This window comes from Cryptomeria japonica, chromosome 3 (assembly GCF_030272615.1).
Source record: "Cryptomeria japonica chromosome 3, Sugi_1.0, whole genome shotgun sequence".
NCBI lineage: Eukaryota > Viridiplantae > Streptophyta > Pinopsida > Cupressales > Cupressaceae > Cryptomeria > Cryptomeria japonica.
This window is the reverse complement of record NC_081407.1, coordinates 480,442,886-480,460,352: the sequence shown is the minus strand read 5'-3', so window position 1 is coordinate 480,460,352 and position 17,467 is coordinate 480,442,886. Positions and strand designations below refer to the sequence as shown.

The 17,467-nt window shown below is 37.7% G+C and overlaps 1 pseudogene; it reads right to left on the bottom strand.

The window, feature by feature from the left end:
- Positions 1-6,855: 6,855 nt before the first annotated feature.
- LOC131045795 (DNA replication licensing factor MCM4-like) overlaps positions 6,856-17,467 on the bottom strand; it is a 39,263-nt pseudogene continuing 28,651 nt past the window's right edge.

The following is a 17,467-nucleotide window of genomic DNA, read 5'->3' as shown; positions in this document are numbered from 1 at the left end:
TATCATTTTTCGAGTGAAGAAGTTTTTCAAGTTTAGAGCGAAGAAAAGTGAGTTACATTGCGGTTCAAGGAATCTATCAAAAACCTGAAGAAGAATCTGAAGCTAACATTTGCTGAAGGAGAGTAGAACGCAAAGTGGTATTTTAGTAACCGAAGGGGTGTGAAGCGTAGATCAAATTGCGAAGCCCTAAATTTTGATCTACGAAGGTATTTTTCAAAATTCCCTGTTTATCATGGCTTCCACATCACATGCTAGCTCTACTGCACCTGTTGATTCTATGGACTTGATTCAATGAAAGTCAAAATATAATGCCCTATCTCAAATAACTGCTGGTGTTATAGTAGAAGAAGGCATTTCTGATTACATTAACTGTAAAATTGAAGACCTAGGGTCTCTTGTGATCCACTCCCAATTGAGTTTGTTCTGTGGGAAGGATAAGAAGATTAAACCAAAATTTAGCATTCTGGAAAAGAAGAAACTTCACAACGCAGTCTATTTTCCTGAAGAATTTTCGGATGATCACATTCGCATTATTCTAATCAGGGTACACGGTGATAAGATGTACTTAGAGTGGACACATGACATCACACCGGAAGCGATACATGCCGTCACCAGTTTCTGTAACACAGGGGAAGTGCCAGCCCTAAGGAAGGTTAGCAAGACTGAAATGTCCAAGCTCACCGGTTCAGTGAGTGACTCACGTGGAATGACCGTCAACTCAATCAAGGACGATCTAGTCAAGTATGCCTGCATGGTGATAGGTTACTAGATGTTCTCTGCTAGCAGAATTAATTCTGTCTCTGCTACAACAGTAAATGCCGCCTACAGGATGATCAAGGAAGGTGCATCATTTGATCTGTGCACTTGTATGCAAAGACAACTTCTGTTGAATCTTAATTCGATCAAACTAGACAATGCACGGAGATTTAAGTTCAGACAACTACTGGTTGGGTTGTTCTTTTACTTCCAAGGCTACTTTCCAGAGTAGGTGACATTTAGTGGTTTGCTGATCAACCGGTGACAAAGCAAATCAAGGAAAGTCTATAAGCGGTTGGAACTAGCTATCCGAAAGTACTGAACAAATACTTTGATGAGTTCAGACGCAAGATGAGCCAAAGGATAAGAATATTTGGTGATATAGTCAAAAAGTATGAGGAAGACATCTGCTTCACCATCAAAGTGGATGAATGCATAATGGAGGCCGTTGAGCCCAGACAGGAAGAAGTGGATCCTATGGGCTATGAGGTAATGTATGATATGCTAGACGGGTATGCTTCTACCCTAATCACCTCATCCCTTGATCCTAAGGAAAAGAGAACCGACACCTATTTGGAAAGGGTTACACTAGTTGTAGAACCCTCAGTAAAGAAAGGAAAGGCAGTGCCTTCAGCATCGGCACTGGTTACTGCAGCCAGTCCCAAAGTGACCAAGCAGTCACCAACTAAGAAGAAACTGGAAGCGGCACCTGCCAAAGTCTTTGAGAGGAAGCGGAAGACAAAAATAAATACACCGGACTCAGAAGAAATTGTGTCAAAAGAACTGCCTAAGAAGACTAGGCAAACAAAGAAAAAGACAAAGAATGAACTGACAAAATCTGCACCGGTAAATATTGATATTTCTTCTTACAAACCTTTGACACATTGTCAAAGAACTATAAAGAATATTAGGAGAAATTTGCTGAATGATTTAAGTGATTGTTTTGATGACTTCAATGATGATGAAAAGGAAGAAGTTGAAAAGGAAATCATTAAGTATTTGTGTGTTAATGAGCGGTCACCTTTAGAAATTAGATCTGAGACACCAGATTCTTTGTATAATTCTTTAGACAACAAATGGCACATTGTCATAGAGAAGAGAAGAGGAAAATAAGAAACAAGAGGAAGAGAAGAAGAAGAAGGAAGAGGAAAAGAAAGAAGAGGAGAAGCGGAAAGAGGAAGAGAAGAAACAGGAAGAGGAGAAGAGGAAGAAGGAAGAGGAGAAGAAGAAGGAAGAAGAAGAGACAAAGTGAAAAGATGAAGAGAAGAGACAAGAAGAAGAGAAAAGAAAGAAAGAAAGAAGAAGAGGAACAAAGGAAGGCTCAAGAAGATAAGCAAAAAGCCAAGGACAAGGAAGCAGCGGTAAAGAGAACACAGGTGGAGACCCCAATGGCAACCGGTAGTCAGGCTAAACTAGCTGACATTACTAGTCCCATTGACCTCCAGTCCGCAAACGAATCAGAGTTGCTGTAGAGCATTAAGGTTGCTCAAGAACGCCTGGAAGTGATAAGGAGGAAAAAGGAGCAAGATGTGATCCAAGCTGCGGTGGACACTCTTACTGATTTGATACCCGGTACAAATCTACCTAGTACCAATTCCTCACTTGCACAATTGAAGCTCCTATGCACAATTGTAGAAGACTAGTTGCAAAGCCTGGAAGAGGTTGCAGAAGTAAATGCCAAGAAGGAACATCAAAAGACTCTAAACACTGCCTTGGTGAGAAAGTTAATAGAGCTCCGGTCTAATCTTCAGAAGGCACAGAAGGACATTAAAGATGCAATGGATGAGGGCAATCTACTACTCAACAAGATTTGCCAACCTCATTTATTCTGTGATGATGTGCTCACTCAGAAGGACAAATTGTAAACTGATATGCAGTCATTTATTAGCACCTTCAAGATGTCATATGACTCCTTCTCCACATATGGCCAAACTGCTCACCGGTTTCAACTTCAGTCTGCAAGAATAGAGGCAAAGATAAGCAATCAGACATGTAATTTGCAGGAACTTCAACTGATCCTACTGCCATGACTACAAATTCTCCAGAAATGCTATCTAAATCTTGATGCCCTAATGGTCACTCAAGAGATGAGCATGATAGATGCCATGGAAGAACTGGTCTCCCAGATGCAGATAGAGAAAGAGGTGGCTACCTCTCTACTTGAGTCATGGTCCTTATCCATGAAGCAATTTTTGCAGGACTTTAAATTAGTTTTTGACAAGTTTTACTCTTTACTGTCATAAACACTTATTATTTTAATACTAATGAAACAGGGGTTAGTCTGCAATGTTATTGTCATTGTTGGCAAAGGGGGAGAAGTATATAAATTTTGATGTTTTGATGTATACTTTCATGTTTATCTCTGATAAAGAGTAGTATACATTGTATTTTCTGTAAAAGGGATAGTGTATATGCTTAGGGGGAGTAATTTTGTTTATGGCATAATTTTGTAAAACACTTAGATGTCAAAATTTTCCTAAGTGTTACCATCAATGCCAAAGGGGGAGATTGTTGGCATTTTTGATGATTATGTTGTAATTGTCATTGATGGTCACACACTTGCTATGAGATCACTATTTTAATATATGAATTATATTCAACCGGTAATTGTTCCAAACCAGTATGATGTATTATAGTCTTTAGACTATCGGTGTTTTGCAGAAAGTGTTTACCGGTCTCAAGCGGTATGAAGACCCCAAGCGGTTCGAGGATCTCAAGTGGTACGAAGGAATGAAGCGACACAAATCATATTTCCCAGTCTTCATTTTGTCAAACCGACAACCGGTATTTTGGTTAAACCGGTATTTTGTATGAACCGGTAATACTCTATGATGAGTTACCAACCGACATTTTGCGATGAGTTACCATCCATCGATTGTTTTGCAGTGCCGACACTCTGGCGGTGCTTATTGTGTCGTGTTACCAAATATGTCCAGATGCACTAAACCTAGAAAATTGTATTGTAAACCTATTGGACTGACATGAAATCAGATTCCTTTATAAGGACATCATGTCTAGGGTTTTAGTGTGTTGCTAGGGTTTAATGTGGTTGATGAGTTTTTGTAAGTGTGATTATAGAAGAGAAGTTCAGGGTTGTGAGAGAAGGTAGAGTGTGAATGTGCTGAAGACTGAAGTAATGCTGGAATGCATTAGGAACGAGCTATCAAGGATCTAACCAAGCAATCTATGCTATTTGCTAGATCACTCACTTGTTGATTACTCACATCTTCGACAAGTTTGAAGCCCTTAACTGGGTAGGCCCAAAAAGCCTTTTGTAAATCCTCTAACAAGTTGGTTCACATCTGTGGATCTAAAATCCTCTAGCAAGGTAGTCTTTAATCAGACTTATCTCCTCACAGAGATTGAGATTTCTAACAGGATTTGTTTTGGTAAAGAACATTGTATGACCTTAATCGGTCTGGTTCCTATTCTGCAGATAGTTACTTGTGAGTTTCATCTCACTGCGGTTTTTCCCATTTGGGTTTCCACATCAAAATCTCTTGTGTTATGGTGATTGTGCTTCTATGGGTGAATGCATTATTTGTTATTTGGTTTGCATGTGTGCTAACCGGTTTGTTTGCTAAACTGTTTTACCGGTTTACTGCTAGACTAGTAAAGTGCTTAAGTACAGTAATTTTTGGCATACTAATTCACCCCCCCCCTCTCTTAGTATTCATCATTTCTTTCCCTTGAGTTTTTCCGCTCAAGTGGTTTTTCTTAGTTCTAGGGTTTTGAGTGGCCTAAATGTTTGGAGTCTCCGTTTGTGAATAAGGTGATGATGTTTTCCTTTGCACAAGTTTGGTTGTATTCCACTAATGTTGTATCTTCACACATGAATCTTGAGATTGTCATACTTCACACGCCTAATAAATTTCTCTAAGTCATTTAAGTTTCTTGGGAGAAGTTATGGCTAGTGAAAATCTTAAATCTTTCTTCAACACCACTAAAATTTCCAAACCTATAGTAAGCTTCACTATTTATGATCCAAATAAGGAATTGTCAGAAAAGGAAAATGCAATATCAAAAGAAAGAAAAGATGAAAAAATGAAAAATAAATATCAAAGTATTGACTATTGGAACATGAAAACAACTTCACCAAGGATATGGACACTTGGCAAGTAGTGGAGCAATGTTCATGGGAATTTCAACGACAACCTCATTGGGGATATGGACGCTTGACTGGCAGCGAGACAATGTCTAGAATTCTTTTGAATCTTTAACTTGCCGTAGTCAATTCTAGGAGCCTTGATGATCTTATGAAATGGAATTAATGCATAAGGAAACACTCAAGCAATCTTAGATGAAAGTGTTTCACTAACTCATTTGAGGTCAAAATTTGATGAAATTTTTTGACGAAAGTGAATTAACTAATTGTTTCATTGGGTATCTTTCAGTTTGATGAGATATTTTCACTTTTTTTTAAAAACTAGTCCCTGACCTTCGTCGAAATTTTGACAAACAATAATTATCATCGCTATTCCGATGCTATTCCGACTGATATCAATGACGACGATGATGATATGACTAATCCTTACAATGTCAAATCTGGATCAGATGATATCAACAATGAGTTGGATGAAGAAGAAGATCAATTATATATTTAGTACCTTAGAATAATGTGCTAATGAGATCAACACATCTCCAAGCCACAAATGGGAAGGGCATACAAATGCAAAACAACAAAATGGGGATTTTTTTCTTCCTTCCTTAAATTATGGAGTTGCCTTTCTAGGTAATTTTATTGGCCCAACCCCCAAAAAAATTCTCTATATTTTCACCATAAATATTAATTTTAGAATGGCTTTTCATCTACAATTCCATTGTGTTCCCACTTTTGATGATATTATAGATAAGGGGGTCACCATCCAGAAATCCCTTGTTGCCAACATTTTGGTTGAGAACTATAATAAAGATAGATAACATAATAACTAAACCAATGAAAAAAACACGGGCTAAAACAAAATGTTATCAAATGATGGGGTAACTAACTCCAAATTCATTTACAACCCGAACATGTACCTAAATAAAAATATCCTAATGTTTCAAAATGTCCAAGAACTAACACGTGCTGTTATACCACAAGGATATTCAATAATCCAAAATCATCCAAAACATATGTACACTTCCTTGGGGGAGCTTATCAAAGTAGTATTTCAAAAATCCATTGAATCTAACCAGATTAAATTCCCACATACCATAGTTTTCAATGACAATGCACCCAAACTTGCATTATTATTAGATTATTATTTTTAGGCCTTCATATCTTGTAGGAGGTGTTCAAATAAAGTGTTTTGTAGACATTTTATGCTCCAAGTTTACATAATAATTAAAACGAAGGAAAATAATTGGTTCCAAATTATATTTTAAATTTAAAATATAAAATTTTATTTTGAAAGTATAAAAAATGAACTTTTAGTCTATTTGGCTCGTTTTTATTTGAATTTTGCATTCGAAGGAACGAAGAGTTGGGGCTGCAATACATAAGTAATAATATAGTTCTATAAGCAATCCCAACATAACTCTCATTGGCATAATGACTGCAAGGATCAATTGAAATACCAAGCCGCTGACAAAGTATCAAGCCAGTCGAAAATTGAAAAATGGAGGGAGAGAGAGAATGAACAAGTGCAAGTGTCAGCAAATCCACTGTAAGTGTTGCATTCTATATTTTTCTCAACTCCCATTAATCGTCAAATCTACTATAAAATCCTTCCAATTTACTAAACGGGGTTAAAATGGTACTGTGTTTTTTTACATTGAGTGGGTAAGGATTTTGGGGCAAAAAAATTGTATCAGTTCTCATGGAGTCCACAGGCATACATCTCATTCACGAGATTACCTAACTTGTATGGGCTCAAACATACAACTCTCTCTTTCACAGAGTGCCCAAAAAAGTTATGGTTCTTACATTTTTTTTTGTTGATGTCAATTTTTGTCATTGGATTGTACAACCATGCTTTGCATTCCTTTCAACTTCAACATTTTGTTACAAGAGAAAGTAACTAGCGATGTACTATAGAGCATAATGCTCAAAGAATATTAAAATAGTTTGTCACAACACTAAGGCATCAGTCTTATGAAATATACCGTTACTAATTATCATATGGGTGTTGTACTATCCTTAAAATTAATTATGGTTCTCTTAACATTGTCTCCGTGGATTGTAACAAACTGCTCACTCACAAGGTTTCCAATTGCATTGCAAATATCATTGAGGTTGACTTCCTTGAATTCCCGTCCATGCATTTCCTCTAGTAAACTTGTTATACGTGTTGATGGTCCCCCTGCCTACATTTTTTCCATGATAAGAATCCTAACTGATGAAATAAGATTGGTTCGTCTTATTCTTTCACTTGTTGAAACTCCCATAGTGATGACATCCATGTCAATGGTCCCAATTGAATGATCAGTGGAAAATTGTTGAAGTGAAACTTCAAGTAGGCGGAATGCTTCTACCACATCACACCTTTCGACCCACTCAGAGAATCGAATGCGGGCTAGTGCTTCACTAATTCTTATCAAACTTTCAATTTGATGAGGTGTTGTTGTGATAACCTTTTTGCTACTGCCAGGGAAGTTGCCCTTTCTACACATTTCTACATAACCATGGATTAGATCCTCTACAACCTCATCAGATATTTTAGGATGTATATGTTGTCTTGCATAAGTGATATATGAAGTGAGGGTTGGGAGGTCCAATGCATCCAGTGCTTGGTCCTCAGGCTCATCATAATGCAATGCAACAAGATGCCTTGCAAGGCATCGATCTCTTTGTTCATCAACTTTATCAAGCACTAGGTAGATCAGATCAAACATGGAAAGCAATGTTGGAGTAAGTTGGATATTATCAATAACTGAAAGTCTAGGGTAGTAGCATGTGTGTGTGTGTGTGTGTGTGTGTGTGTGTGTGAAAAGTGGAATAAGTCTACAAGTTGTAAGACACAACACTTCAATTAAGTCATTGCATGCATGGTTAGACAGATATAATCATGAATATAAAAACCATAACAAATCGACCTATTGCCTTCTAAAAGATGAGAGTATAGACTTGCTCTCAGATTTATCTAAGCAATTCCAATGACTAGACTACACCAAGATGAAGGATTTAATCTATATGAGCACAAGAATTAAGCTAAATGGATGCAAGATTAAGATAGGTATGAATATTAAACTAGACATGCAAGATTAAGCTAGATGAATGAATATTAAACTAGATAGATGCAAGATTAAGCTAGATGAATTCAAGCAATCATAATTAAACTAAATATGCAAAAAACTAAACTAAGATGCAATAATCTCAAAGAACAATATCTCCAATGACTCTAGATCAAAAAATGCACAATAACAATAAAACTCAAGGGTGTTTTGAATGAGATATGAAGGCTGAATTTATAGAGACTCAAAAGAGAGACCAACAGTCAAGATCGATTAGCAATGAGCGGTTGAGATTCCTCAAGAAAAAGCACAATTGAAATAATTCAAAGATTAGATTAAGTTAACCTTGAGATAGATTCCAATTATAGCCTAATTGAATGCATTCAGATTATAAGTCTGAGTTTACATTAGAGACAAATTTAGTTGATTCCATGCACTTGAGATAAAAATAGGTGATTCCATGCACTTTCCTTTAATTTTCTCAAGATTTTTATTTAGAAAAAGGCTTTTCAATTTAATTGAACCTCTTTCCTCAAGAAAATCTTTGAGTTTTATTTTTAGAGAAAATAATTAATTCAATTTAATTTCTTTTTTTATTTCTCAAGTTATATCAATTTTAGAAAAAGAAACATCTTAAGTTTGATTTCTTCTCTCAATTTAATTCTTTTATTTTATTTTCAATTTAACTCTTTCTTTTGTAGATTAATTCCTCTTTTTGTGATTAATCTCTTTTTATAAATTAATTCCTCTTTTTGTGATAAATCTCTTTTTGTAAATTAACTCCTTTTTTTATGATGAAATGTCTTTGTAAATTAATTCCTTTTTTTCATGATTAAATGGCAAATTTATTTATTAATTAAATATGCTAGGATATTTAATCAAATAAATAGAATAATTGATCAAATTGATTTACTTGGAATGATTTAATTAATTAAATATATTTAATTAATATAGAGTGATTAACTTGTCATGTAACATTAATGACTCCCAAATGATTTGGCATGAGGAGGATCTCAACTTAAATATCAAAGAGTTCATTAGAAAGGACTGTTATACGGGGAGAGAAGGACAATTTAATCATGACAAGTAAAAAGCATCATTTATGCCTTGCTGGAAAGGCCATCATTACTTGGCGTTGCGGAAGATCTCTTATTATCTCTAATAAATTTCCGCACGCTTTGTGGGTTACTCAGTTCGAAAACTTGAGCAACATCAGGAAGGAAGGTTATAATTTGCAGAGAAACAGAGTAGATAGCCCGTATCCGAAGATGGGAGGAGACCTAAGGCGGGAAGAACCAGACAATACGTTGACCTAGAAAGCGATGCCAAAAGTCTGGGCGAAATTGGAGAAGGGATCTCTTACCAGCTTCATGGAGAAACTTGAGGACCATGACAAAGGTAGGGTTAACTTAGCTGCTTCCAAGATTTCTGAAAACTGGTCTAATTGCTCTTTTAAACTTTATGGAGTTAAGTTTAAGCTAGACACTGGGCTCATTTCCACTATGACCGGAATGCCCCACACTAGGCTTAATTTCTTTCGAGACCTTAAAGTCTCCAACAACGTAGTTAACCTATTCCCGCGAAAAGAGAAAGAGAGGGCCAAAATTGGCAAGGCTACTGGGGGCTACTACGAAGCTGCAAACATCAAGAAGTTGTGGGGCTGGGTTCTGAATGCAATTATGGAGTACATCACGGTTGAAGACCATTTCTCCAGGGCCCATACCTACCACTTCGTGCTCTTAAACCATTTCAGACACGACAAAAAGGTATCCCTTCCCTACTACCTTTTTTGATCCCTCTCTAGGTCCCTCAACAAACACAGGAATAACCCTTCTAGCCCGATTCTCCACTGTGGGCTTTTGCTGCTCATCTATGAGCATTGTAAATCCCTCTCCCTGCTAGAAAATAAGAGGATTTATGCCTCTTCGGGCAAGAGAAAGATGGAAGAGGGAGAAACTAGCAAGGAGAAGGTGTCCTCCAACAAAAAAAGGAAAAGCATCCTTGGGTTGAAAACATAGGACATTGTGAAGGAAAGCAGCGGAATGGAGATGGATGACTCGAACGATGAAGACAACTAGAAATGCGAGGAGCTAGGTAACGAGGAAGAAAGTGGCAATAATGAGCCTAGTCAAGAAAGCCCTACCCTCAGCGATTGCCCTATTAAGGACAACAATCATCTGATGGAAGAAGCAGAACCCAAGGACAATGAGGAAACCGGTGTGAATTCTAAGAAGGAAATGAACAAAGACTCTGAGAAGGACCTGACTGAGGAAAGGGATAGCGAGGACAAGGAAAGTGCTGGTAAAGGGCTCATCCTGGATAACCTCAAGAAGCTCTCTGAGGCTAGAATGGATTTCGATAGATGGACCTATGAGACCTTGAAAAACCTGGATAAGAAAGGGATAAAAACAGATGAAAAGAGGGAAGATGAAAACAAAGAGAAGATTAATTGGAAGCAAGAAATGGAGAATAAGGTAAAATCGCTGGAAGAGGGAAAAGAAGCGATGAAAAATCTGATGGGAGTTATCCCAAGTATCCTCTCTGCTATCACTAAAAACCTGGAGGACATTGCCAAGGTCGTTGATCATACCTACACTCCAAAATCGGTTGTGGATCTTGACCTGGAGGAAGAGACCATCTAGATTGGAAGCGGTGATGCTACTCCGGTGGGCGGTATAGCGAAGAGAACCAGGGCCGGTATCAAGAAAGTTATGGTTGCTTTAGCAAAGGATCCCCTAACTTCAAAGACAACATCAAAGAGCTATATGAAATCAGCAACACCCTGGCTAAAGCCCTGGAAAAAATCTGAATGCTGGAAGGCCTGCTGGCTTTATGGGGCTTGTTTGGGTTTTCTTCGGTTTTCCGCTGGTTTTTTGTGGTTTTGTTCTTTTCTGTTTCTCGTAGCTTTGCTGTTTAAGTTCTGCTTGTAAAGGGTTTTGGGGCCCCTTCAAAACCTACTTTTTCCTTAATAAAAAACATTAATGATTGAAGAATTAAGTAATTAGGTGCTCAAAGTTGATATAATTGTCTTTGGTTAGGACCTTGGTGATGTTGTCGAGATTAGGGGCCCATGGTTTAGGTGACCATTTTTAGGGTATTAGATTTGCCCCTCTTTGAATTAATTTGCGAGCAATGCATTGGTTCAAAGAATAGTTGATATCAAATAGATATCAGTTCTGAACTTAATGGATCACAAATTGATGAAGAGTGAGATATTTAGCTTGATTTGAAGCTATGAAACTAAACAGATTTGATTAAAGCAATAATGGTCCTGAACTTGATTGAACAAGAATCAACAAAGAGCGAGATACTATTCTTGAACTTGATTGAACAAGAAATGAGCATTGATCTAGAAGTTGATTGAACTAGATTGAGCGAGAGACGCATCCAATTCTGAACTTGATTGAACAAGAACCGACTGGGCGAAGTGATAAAATGGATTCCGAACTTGGTTGAACAAGAATCAACTAAACAAAGTGAGAGAACCGATTCCGAACTTGATTGAACAAGAATCGATTAGTAAGAGAAAATGTCCAGCTTGATTTAATATTATGAAACTGAACATTGATTTGAAGATTGATTTAGATAAGGACAAAGATTGATATGCCCCTAGAGATTTCTTTATTTGACATCGAAGAATCTCAACTTTGATACAACGTGATTTAGTTAAGATGCCCCTAGTAACAAGGTTTGGTTGATTTTATTTGACTGAAAAGATTTTTGCTCGACTTTAGATGAGGATTTGAAAAAATTTCTCGACTTTGAATGATGATGATCACTGAAAAGCTAATGATGATTAGGAGTATGCCCCTTTGGGAGAGAAATCAAAAGATAGCGAAGGTACAACGATTTTAGGCAATTTTTAAAAGATAAATAGATTTAGCGATGATAATTTGAGCACAAAGATTGATGTTGAAGATTAAAATTAGAGTTGATTTGAGAATTAAATTGAGATTTATAATTGAATTGAGCGCAAAATGATTCAAAAATGGACTTGAGGATGAAAGTGCTAAGTGGTCAACATTGTGAAATTTTGACTAGAAAATTGACGTCAGATTTTGATTTCGATCCCGAAAATGGACTCAGGACAGTCGATTCAGCTTTGGGTACAAGTTTTACATCCATTGAAGCAAGTTTAAAAATTAGGGTTTGGGCTATATAAGGGGTTCAATGTGTCATTGTCAATTCATTTTTACCTCTGAAAGTTTAAAATTTGAAAAATATCCTGCGAAGAAAAATGGAAATTTCGATTCAGAAGCATCGATTTGAGCACTAGAGACGTCATAATTGACTGTAAAATTACACCCCAATAGTAAGTGATCGATCTTTAGCCTTTGCATTTCTTAATTTTTAAATTTTTCTTGAATTTTTTGCATTTTGAATTTTGTTTGATGTTGTGTTTATCATTTTGTCGTGTGGTGTTATACTGTTACTCATACGAGTATTTTTGATGAATACTAAGAGGGGGGGGGGTGAATTAGTATGCCAAAAATCTTTGCACTTAAACACTTTGCAAGACTAATAATAAACCGGTAAAATAGTTTAGCAAACAAACCGGTTAACACACATGCAAACCAAATAGCTAATAATGCATTCACCCACAAAAGCACAAACACCATAACACAAGAGATTTTGATGTGGAAACCCAAATGGAAAAAACTACGGTGAGAAGGAACTCACAAGTAACTATTTGCAGAATAGGAACCACACCGGTTAAGGTCAGGCCGGTTAAGGTCTTACAATGTTCTTTACCAGAACAGATCCTGTTAGGAATCTCAATCTCTGTTAGGAGATAAGTCCGATTAAAGACTACCTTTCTAGAGGATTTTAGATCCATAGATGTGAACCACCTTGTTAGAGGATTTACAAAAGGCTTTTGGGCCTACCCAGTTAAGGGCTATAGACTTCTCGAAGATGTGAGTAATCAACAAGTGATTGATCTAGCTAATAGCATAGACTGCTTGGTTAGATCCTTGATAGCTCATTCCTAATGCATTCCAACATTACTTTAGTCTTCTACACATTCATACTCTCTCTAACTCCTCAACCACCTTAAAACCTAGCCGCAATATCCACTGTCGCAACAACAACATTATCAACAACCTAAAACCCTAGACATGATGTCCTTATAAAGGAATCTGATTTCATGTCGATCCAATAGGATTACAATCCAATTCCCTAGGTTCAATGAACCAGGACATACTTGGTAACACGACACAAAAAGCATCGTTAAAGTGTCGGCACCATTAAACAATTAGTGGATGGCAACTCATCACAAAATGCCGGTTGGTAACTCATCACAGAGTATTACCGGTTCATACAATATACCGGTTCAAGCAAAATGCCGGTTGCCGGTTTGACAAAATTGAAGACTGGGAAATAAGTGTTCTGCCACTTTGGTCCTTTGTACCGCTTGAGATCCTTGAACTGCTTGGGGTCTACATACCGCTTCAGATCGGTAAACACTTTCTGCAAAACACCAATAGTCTAAGGACTATAATGCATCATACTGGTTGGAACAATTGCTGGTTGAGCATAACTCATACATACAAAAATGATCTCAATGCAAGTGTGTGTCCATCAATGACAATCACAACATAATCATAAAAAATGCCAACAATCTCCCCCTTTGGCATTGATGGCAACACTTAGGAAAATAAAATTTTGACATCTAAGTGTTTTACAACAAAATCATGCCATTAGCAAAATTGCTCCCTCCTAAGCATATACACTATCCCTTTAACAATACAATGTATAACTATTTCGCACAAAGAGATATCAGAGCATACATCAAAATTTTAAATACCAGATACTTCTCCCTCTTAGAATACTTCTCCCCCTTTGCCAACAATGACAAAGTACAGCTGAACAACCCCTATTTCCATTTGGTATTAAAATAATAAAAGCTTATGACAATAAGGAATAAAACTTGTCAAAAATAGATTTAAAGTACTGCAAGAATTGTTTCATAGATAAAGACCAGGACTCAAGTAGGGAGGTGGCTACTTCTTTCTCTGTCTGCATCTGGGAGACCTATTCTTCCATGGCATCAATTGTGCTCATCTCTTGTGTCACTGTTAAGGTATCCAGATTTAGATAGCACTTTTGAAGAATTTGCAAACATGGGAGGAGAACCAGTTGTAACTCCTGCAAATCTCGAGATCGGGTGTTGATCTCATGCTCCATGTTTGTTGTTTGGATGTGGAACCGGTGAATGGTTTTCCCATAGGCTGTAAAGGAGTCATAAGGTGGCTTGAATGTGCTCATGTAGGACTGCAAGTCAGATTGAAGCTTTTTCTTTTGTGCAAGCATATCGTCACAAAATAGATGGGGTTGGCAAATCTTGATGAGTAGAAGATTCCCCTCATCCAGAGCATCCCTTATATCCTTTTGTGCTTCTTGGAGTTCAGTCCGGAGCCCATTTAACTTCTTCACCAAAGCAATATTTAGAGCCTTTTGATGCTCTTTCTTAGCATTTGCCTCTACTACCTCTTCTAAGCTCTGCACTTGATCATCTACTACTGTGCACAGGAGCTTTAGTTGTGCCAATGATGAGTCGGTATTGGGGAGGTTTGTACTGGGTAACAAATCGGTAAGAGTGTCCACCGCAGCTTGGATCACATCTTCCTCCTTCTTTCTCCTTAACACCTCAAGGTGTTCTTGAGCAACCTTGATGCTCTAGAGTAGCTCCATTTCACTTGCAGACTAGAGGTCAATAGGATTGGTAAGGTCAGCTGGTTTGGCTTGACTACCGGTTGCCTTAGGTGTCTCCATCTACGTGCTTTTTGCCACTTCTCCTGCCTTGTCTTCCTCTGTTTTCTTCTTTGCTGCTTCTCTTCTCTTTTCCTCTTCCTTCTCTTCTTCTTCCTTCTTCCTTTTCTCTGTTTCCTTCCGCTTCTCCTCTTCCTTATCTTCCTCTTCCTTCTTCTTTACTGCCTCCTTTCACTTCTCTTCTTCCTTTCTCTTTTTCTCATCCTCTTCCTCTTTCTTCTTCCTTGCATCTTCTTGTTTCTTGTTCTCTTCTTCCTCTTCTTTTCTTTTCTTTTCTTCTACTTTTCTCTTTTCTTCCTGTTTCCATTTCTCCTCGTCTTCTTCCTTTTTTTCTTCTCCGCTTCATCCTTCTTCTTCTTCTTCTTCTTCTCCTCTTCATCTTTCTTCTTCTTCTCCTCTTCATCTTTCTTCTCCTCCGCTTGCTTCTTCGCTTCCTTCTTTTTATCCTCTATTTCCTTTAGCTTTACTTCCTTTTCTGCCTGCTTCTCCTATCCTGTAACTTCCTCTGGTGTAATCTAAGCAACTTCTTCTCCATCCAGAGCATCGACATCAATAGTGTCGATAGGTTCAACAACCGGATTTCCTTCATCATCAAACACTACATCTAGTTCTTGATCAACCTTCCTATTGGATTCAACCACTTTATGCATCTTCATGGCTTCTAGAGCAAGGGTGTGTGTATTCTTGAGCACTTCTTTACCCTTCCCTTCCAGTAATAGGAGTCTTCTTCTTCTGATGAAGAAGAGGCCTTTGTATTTGTTCATTACTTCGAACAGTTCCGAATTTGATACATCAGGAAAATGTTTAGTAAAAACTTTTTCTCTCATTTCCTGTTCCTGCTCTATGGCAATGCGCCATTTATTGTCTAAGGATTTGTACAAAGAATCCAGTGTCTCAGATCTAATTTCTGAATGCGACCGGTCATTAACACATAAATACCGAATTATTTCTTTTTCAACTGCTTCCTTTTCATCATCATTAAAGTCGTCAAAACAATCAATCAAATCATTCAACACTTTTCTCCTAATGTTTTTGATAGTTCTTTGACAATGTGTCAAAGGTTTGTAGGAGGAGATGTCAATAATTATAGGTGCTGATGATGCCAGTTCATTCTTTGTCTTTTTCTTTGCTTGACATGTCTTCTTTGGTTTTTCCTTAGACACAATTTCTTCTAAGTCTGGAGAGGTATTCCTTGTCTTCCTCTTTCTCTCAAACACTTTAGCAGGTGCCGCTTCAGGTTTCTTTTTAGCTGGTGACTGCTTGGTCACTGCAGGACTAGCTGTAGTACCCGGTATCGATGCCGAAGGCACTGTTTTTGCCTTCTTCACTGAAGGTTCTTTTCCTTTCTTTGCTGAGGGTTCCTCAACTGGTGTTATCCTTTCAAGATAGGTGTCAGTTCTTTTAGCCTTTGGATCAAGTGGTGAGGCAATAAGGGTAGAGGCATATCCTTCTAGCATATCATTCTTTACCTCATAGCCCATAGGCTCCACTTCCTCTTGTCTGGGTTCAACAACCTCCATTATGCATTGATCCACTTTGATGGTGAAACATATATCATCTTCATATTTCTTGACAATATCACCTGATATTCTCACCTTCTGACTCATTTTGCATCTGAACTCATCAAAGTACTTGTTCAAAACTTTAGGGTAAGCGGTTCCAACTACTTGAATGCTTTCCTTGATTTGCTTGGTTATCGGTTGGTCAACAGACCACTGGACATCACCTACTCCTGGAAAATAGCTTTGGAAGTAAAATAATAGCCCAACCAGTAGTTGTCCAAACTTGAACCTCAATGCATTATCCTATTTGATTGATTTCGGATTCAATAGGAGTTGCCTTTGCATACCAGTGCATAGGTCAAATGATGCATCCTCCTTGATCATCCGGTAAGCGGCATTTACCGCTGCAGCAGATACATAGTTAATTCTGCTGGCTGAGAATGTCCAGTATCCAATCACCATACATGCATATTTCACCAGATCATCCTTGATAGAATTGACGGTCATACCTCATGAGTCACTCACTAAATCGGTGAGCTTGGACATTTCAGTTTTGCTTACCGTCCTTAGGGCTGGCACTTCCCCTGTATTGGAGAAACCGGTGACGACATGAATTTCTTGTGGTGTTATATCATGCGTTCTCTCTAGGTACATCTTGTCACCATGAACTCTACTCAGAATGATCCTAATGTGATCATCTGTGAAGTCCTCCAGAAAATAAATAGCATTGTGGAGCTTCTTCTTCTCCAAGATAGTATACTTCTGTTTGATCTTTTTATCTTGTCTACAGAACAAACCTAGCTGCGAGTGAATTGCTAGAGACCCTAGGAGTTCTATTTTACAATCTATGTAATATGAGACTCCCTCTTCTACTATCACACCAGCTGGAACTTGTGCTAGGGCATTATATCTAGACTTGTGTTGAATAAAGCTTGCTGAATCTACAGATGTACTAGAGCTAGTATGGGATGCAGAAGCCATGATATAAACTGAAAACTCAAAAAATACCTTTCGAAAAACATGAATTTAGGGCTTTCAAATTCTTCTCCACCTCACACTCTGTCGGTTGCCGAATCACGCTTTGCGTTCTTCACTTAACCGTTTGCAATTTGAATTTGAATCTCGTTCAAGGTTTCTTAAATTCTCAGAATCACAGCACAAATCACTTTGTCATTGCTCTGCACTCGAAAACCTCCTTTGCTTCGAAAACTGATAGTGAGAAATGATTTGAAAAATCCTTTTAAACATATTCCTCACCTACCGCAATGAATGCTCCACCATTA